Source organism: Coenobita brevimanus, chromosome 3 (genome assembly GCF_032717465.1).
Source record: "Coenobita brevimanus isolate Jiangsu-jjx chromosome 3, ASM3271746v2, whole genome shotgun sequence".
Taxonomy (NCBI): domain Eukaryota; kingdom Metazoa; phylum Arthropoda; class Malacostraca; order Decapoda; family Coenobitidae; genus Coenobita; species Coenobita brevimanus.
The window spans coordinates 20,716,874-20,722,913 of record NC_136956.1 but is presented as its reverse complement, the minus strand read 5'-3'; positions in this window follow the sequence as shown (position 1 = coordinate 20,722,913).

The window sequence follows — 6,040 nt, the reverse complement described above, 5'->3', positions numbered from 1 at the left end:
GGTCCGGGGATTTGTTCAGGATTTCAGACTTTATTTGAGGGAGCATGTTGGTGATGGCAGTGTACCCCATGGATATCATTAACCTGAAGGGGAAAGTGCCACCTGAAATACCTGAGACATTGCCACCTGTCATTTACATCAGATTACCACCTGTCATTTACCTGCGGCCAATTACCATTACCATCATCATCATCATCATCGTCACCGTATCACCATCGTCATCATCGTCATCATCATCATCATCATCATCATCATCGTCACCATCATCATCATCATCGTCACCATCATCATCATCATCGTCACCATCATCATCATCATCGTCACCATCATCATCATCACCGTCACCGTCATCATCACCGTCACCGTCATCATCATCGTCACCGTCATCATCATCGTCACCGTCATCATCATCGTCACCGTCATCATCATCGTCACCGTCATCATCATCGTCACCGTCATCACCATCATCGTCATCATCATCGTCATCATCACCGTCATCATCACCGACACCGTCATCATCATCGTCACCGTCATCATCATCGTCACCGTCATCATCACCGTCACCGTCATCATCATCATCATCACCGTCATCATCATCATCATCATCATCACCGACACCGTCATCATCACCGACACCATCGTCATCATCGTCATCATCATCATCATCACCGACACCATCGTCATCATCGTCATCATCATCATCATCACCGACACCGTCATCATCATCGTCACCGTCATCATCATCGTCACCGTCATCATCATCGTCACCGTCATCATCATCACCGTCACCGTCATCATCATCATCACCGTCACCGTCATCATCATCATCACCGTCATCATCATCATCATCATCTATCATCATCATCTATCATCATCATCATCATCTATCATCATCATCGTCATCACCATCATCGTCATCACCATCATCGTCATCACCATCATCATCATCACCACCACCAACTATGAAAACTTATACTCTTTTTACTCTAACTTGGCCTAAAATTGCCTTCTCCCCATCTTCATTGCCGGGTTGTAAAAATAGCTTAACACTAGAATACGATGCTAGTCACAAAGAAGAGTTATGGAAAGGTTGTAGAGCCATAGCATTGTCGTTCTCTGCCTGTGAGTTAAATAAGCTGCAAGAGGATGAATATCTGAGCCAAGTTAAAGTAGTATAAGCAGTTTAAACCACTACACCAGCGGGGACAGAAGGAGGGGGAGACCGAGGATGAGGCGGAGGGATGGAATGGAAAGGTATATGATAAAGGGGTGTGTGAGCTGGGGGGAGGGCAGCAAAAATGGCAGGGGACAGGGCAACATGGAGGCGATTTGTTTGTGGCCACCTGTTATGGGATTAAGGTGTCTGGCTATAGATAGATTAAGGTGCCTGGCTATAGATTAAGGTGTCTGGCTATAGATAGATTAAGGTGTCTGGCTATAGATAGATTAAGGTGTCTGGCTATAGATAGATTAAGGTGTCTGGCTATAGATAGATTAAGGTGTCTGGCTATAGATAGATTAAGGTGTCTGGCTATAGATTAAGGTGTCTGGCTATAGATAGATTAAGGTGTCTGGCTATAGATAGATTAAGGTGTCTGGCTATAGATTAAGGTGTCTGGCTATAGATTAAGGTGTCTGGCTATAGATTAAGGTGTCTGGCTATAGATTAAGGTGTCTGGCTATAGATTAAGGTGTCTGGCTATAGATTAAGGTGTCTGGCTATAGATAGATTAAGGTGTCTGGCTATAGATAGATTAAGGTGTCTGGCTATAGATAGATTAAGGTGTCTGGCTATAGATAGATTAAGGTGTCTGGCTATAGATTAAGGTGTCTGGCTATAGATTAAGGTGTCTGGCTATAGAGACATCAGCGGCACACACCTGTATCCAAGGGCGATGTGATTCTCTGTGATGAGCGCCCACAGTGATTGCAGCACCGGACACTCCCCCCAGTGGCACCCGGACAGCCCCTCCTCCTGGCATGCCTCACTGCAGAACATCACCTAAAATACAATACAAACTCTTAATCCTTTCAGTGATTTTTATAGTTTTCAAGCAATTTTATTATGTTAAGAAACTGCAGCATCGAGAGCAGTATCAGATCCCCCCAGTGGCACCCGGACAGCCCCTCCTCCTGGCAAGCCTCACTGCAGAACATTACCTGAAGTACAAGGCAAACTCTTAATCCCATCAGTGATTTTTATTGTCTTCAAACAATTTCATTATATTTAGAAGCTGCGGCATCGAGAGCAGTATCGGACACTCCTAGACAGCCCTTCCTTCTGGCATGCCTCGCTGCAGAACATTACCTGAAACACGATACTGACCCTTAACTCCTTCACTGATTGTTTAAATAGTCTTCATGCAATTTTATTATGTTTAGAAGCTGCAGCATCGAGAGCAGTATCAGATCCCACCAGTGGCACCCAGACAACCCCTCCTCCTGGCATGCCTCACTGCAGAACATCACCTGAAACACAATACTGACCCTTAATCCCTTCAATGATTATTTTTGAAAAGTCTTCGGATAGTTTTAATCAGTTTTGAAGCAGCGGCATCGAGAGCAGTACCAGACACTCCCCCCAGTGGTACCCAGACAGCCTCTCTTTCCAGTAGAACATTACCTGAAAAACTATACTAACCCTTAATCCCTTCAATGATTCTTTTTCAGTAGTCTTCGGGCAACATTAATCGGTTTTGAAGCAGCGGCATCGAAAGCAGTACTCGACACTCCCCCTAGTGGCACCCAGACAGTCCCTCCTTCTAGCAGAGCATCACCTAAATATAATACCAACTCAAACACTTCACCGATGAAATTTAAGGTGAAAGAATTATTGTAAAAACCAAAATCTGTGTCAAGTTAAGATGGAAGAACTATTGAATTTGGTTGTACATAATATCGTACCGCATTGCAGGTTGTGCAGGGCAGCGGCGTGGCACTCCTGCACAGACACACGGCGCAGTGGGTCCTCAAGTGCCTCTTGTTGGAGAGTGCGGCAGCGAAGTAGTCCTCAACACACACCACCTCCCCTGAAACAGCACAGCAGTTAGGTAAGCAAATCTCGCATGTCTGAACTTTCATTATCAATATCATCATGTTTAATAGTAACACAGCAACTGCCACTACTACTACTACTACTACCACCACTACTGCTACTGTTACTACTACTACTACTCCTGCTCCTGTTATTACTACTACTACTACTACTACTGCTACTGCTACTACTACCAAACCTACCAGGGTGAATATCACGCCTGGCCACAACATAGCGTCCCCTGTCAGCACTGTACGCCAGGCCGACACAGGCGCTCAAAGCAGGCAGGGCGGGGTTTGGTTCAGCCAGTCTTGGGACTTCGGGGTTGGAGAAGTCGAAGTAGTCCATTTGCACCGCCTTGACTTCTCTCCTTCTCTTGGCAGTCTTGTGCTTCAGGCAGGTGTTTCGGAGCTTCGTGAGGGCTTCGATGGAGGATTCAGGGCACCCGAGATGAAAGGTTCGGTTGATGTCAGCCACGCACAGGTCGAATCGCTTCACCTCAAACAGCAAACGCGCACGAGCCTCGTACGCCAAGGATAGCGCACTGACATCCCCCTCCTTCAAAGATTTAGGCAGAATTGAAGGAGCCTTTTCCTTGCTTATTGCACATTTACCTTGTGCTCTCCCCTGCGACCTCGACGAAGCACTAGCGGGAGAAGCCACAGACAAAGCAGCACCAGGACCCGAAGCACTTGAAGCAGTAGCTGGAGGAGGCACAGACGAGAGAGCACCGGGATTCGAAGCACTTGAAGCTGGAGGAGACACAGACAAAGCAGCACCAGGACCCGAAGCACCTGAAGCAACAAACGCAGGGGGAGACGCAGAAGGAGCACCGACAGGATGAGGCGCTGTCAAAACACTGGCATTGTAATACTTGAGGGCCAAATCGTATTTCTGACTGGCGAGGTAGGCGTCACCCTTCTTTCTGAACTTGTGCGCGTCCCGTTCCGACTTGGCTGTATTGATGTGGGGTTCGAGGGAGGCCAAAACCCTTCGCGCCGCCTCCAGGTGCCACAAACCCTTAAACATCTCCTCTGTACTGCGTCGTGGAATGTACCTGGGGAAGAAATAGGAAGATAGGAAGAGCTTTTAACGTGTGTGTTGATTGAGAGGTATATGAGAGAGGGAGGTGAGAGCTGGGAGCAGGGCAGTGAAATGGCGGGGGACAGGGCGACATGGAGGTGATTTGTTTGTGGCCACCCCTTATGGGATTAGGGCGTCTGGCAATAGATAGAATAGATAGAGTGTTGATATCTTGTATGTGTGTATGTGTGTGTATGTGTGTGTATGTGTGTGTATATGTGTGTGTGTGTGTGTGTGTGTGTGTGTGTGTGTGTGTGTGTGTGTGTGTGTGTGGAGGCAATATACAGTTTTTAGCCACAGTAATGCTCTGTCTAACCACACACACACACATACACACAAACACCCACACCCACACCCACACCCATACCCCCCAACCCCCACACAAGATATAATACTGGACTAAATCGCACAAGAATAGGTGTTAGGGGAGACTGAACAATCCTTACTTAGACATGAGGTTCATCACGTGTTCTGGTCCACGTCTTTCCACTTGTTCCAGGATTCTGTCAATGGCCTCCTCTGTCCTAACGTGGCCTTGCAGTGCTGCCATGTTGCCTCACTTGCCTGTAATCATCATCATCATCATCATCAAGTAGTAGTAGCAGTAGTATAAACAATAGTGGTAATAATAATAGTAGTAGTAGTAGTAGTAGTAGTGGTAATAATAATAATAATAATAATAAAAAAAAACACCTTATATTACCATTTCTCCCTGTTAAATGCTGGTAACAATATAACAACACTAGAATATGATGCTAGTCACGAAGAAGTGCTATGGAAAGGATGAAGAACCGTTGTAGCAATAGATTAACACTAGAATATGATGCTAGTCACGAAGAAGTGCTATGGAAAGGGATGTAGAGCCGTTGTAGCAATAGATTAACACTAGAATATGATGCTAATCACGAAGAAGTGCTATGGAAAGGATGTAGAACCGTTGTAGCAATAGATTAACACTAGAATATGATGCTAGTCACGAAGAAGTGCAATGGAAAGGATGTAGAGCCGTTGTAGCAATAGATTAACACTAGAATATGATGCTAGTCACGAAGAAGTGCTATGGAAAGGATGTAGAGCCGTTGTAGCAATAGATTAACACTAGAATATGATGCTAGTCACGAAGAAGTGCTATGGAAAGGATGTAGAGCCGTTGTAACAATAGATTAACACTAGAATATGATGCTAATCACGAAGAAGTGCTATGGAAAGGATGTAGAGCCGTTGTAGCAATAGATTAACACTAGAATATGATGCTAGTCACGAAGAAGTGCTATGGAAAGGATGTAGAGCCGTTGTAGTAATAGTTTAACACTAGAATATGATGCTAGTCACGAAGAAGTGCTATACTCCTTTCACCTTAACTTGGCCCAGATTTTCGTCCTTTTGCAGCTTATTTCACGTAGCTCAGTGGCAGAAAAAGACAATACTACGGCTCTACATCCTTTCCATAGCACTTCTTCGTGACTAGCATCATATTCTAGTGTTAAAAAGACAATACTACGGCTCTACATCCTTTCCATAGCACTTCTTCGTGACTAGCATCATATTCTAGTGTTAATCTATAGTTACAGCGGCTCAACATCCTTTCCATAGCACTTCTTCGTGACTAGCATCATATTCTAGTGTAAATATATTGTTACAACGGCTCTACATCCTTTCCATAGCACTTCTTCGTGACTAGCATCATATTCTAGTGTTAATCTATTGCTGCAACTGCTCTACATCCTTTCCATAGCACTTCTTCGTGACTAGCATCATATTCTAGTCAGTCTATTGCTCTACATCCTTTCCATAGCACTTCTTCGTGACTAGCATCATATTCTAGTGTCAGTCTATTGTTCTACATCCTTTTCATAGCACCTCTTCGTGACTAGCATCATACTCTAGTGTTTATTGCTACAACTCAGCATTCAGGATGGAGGG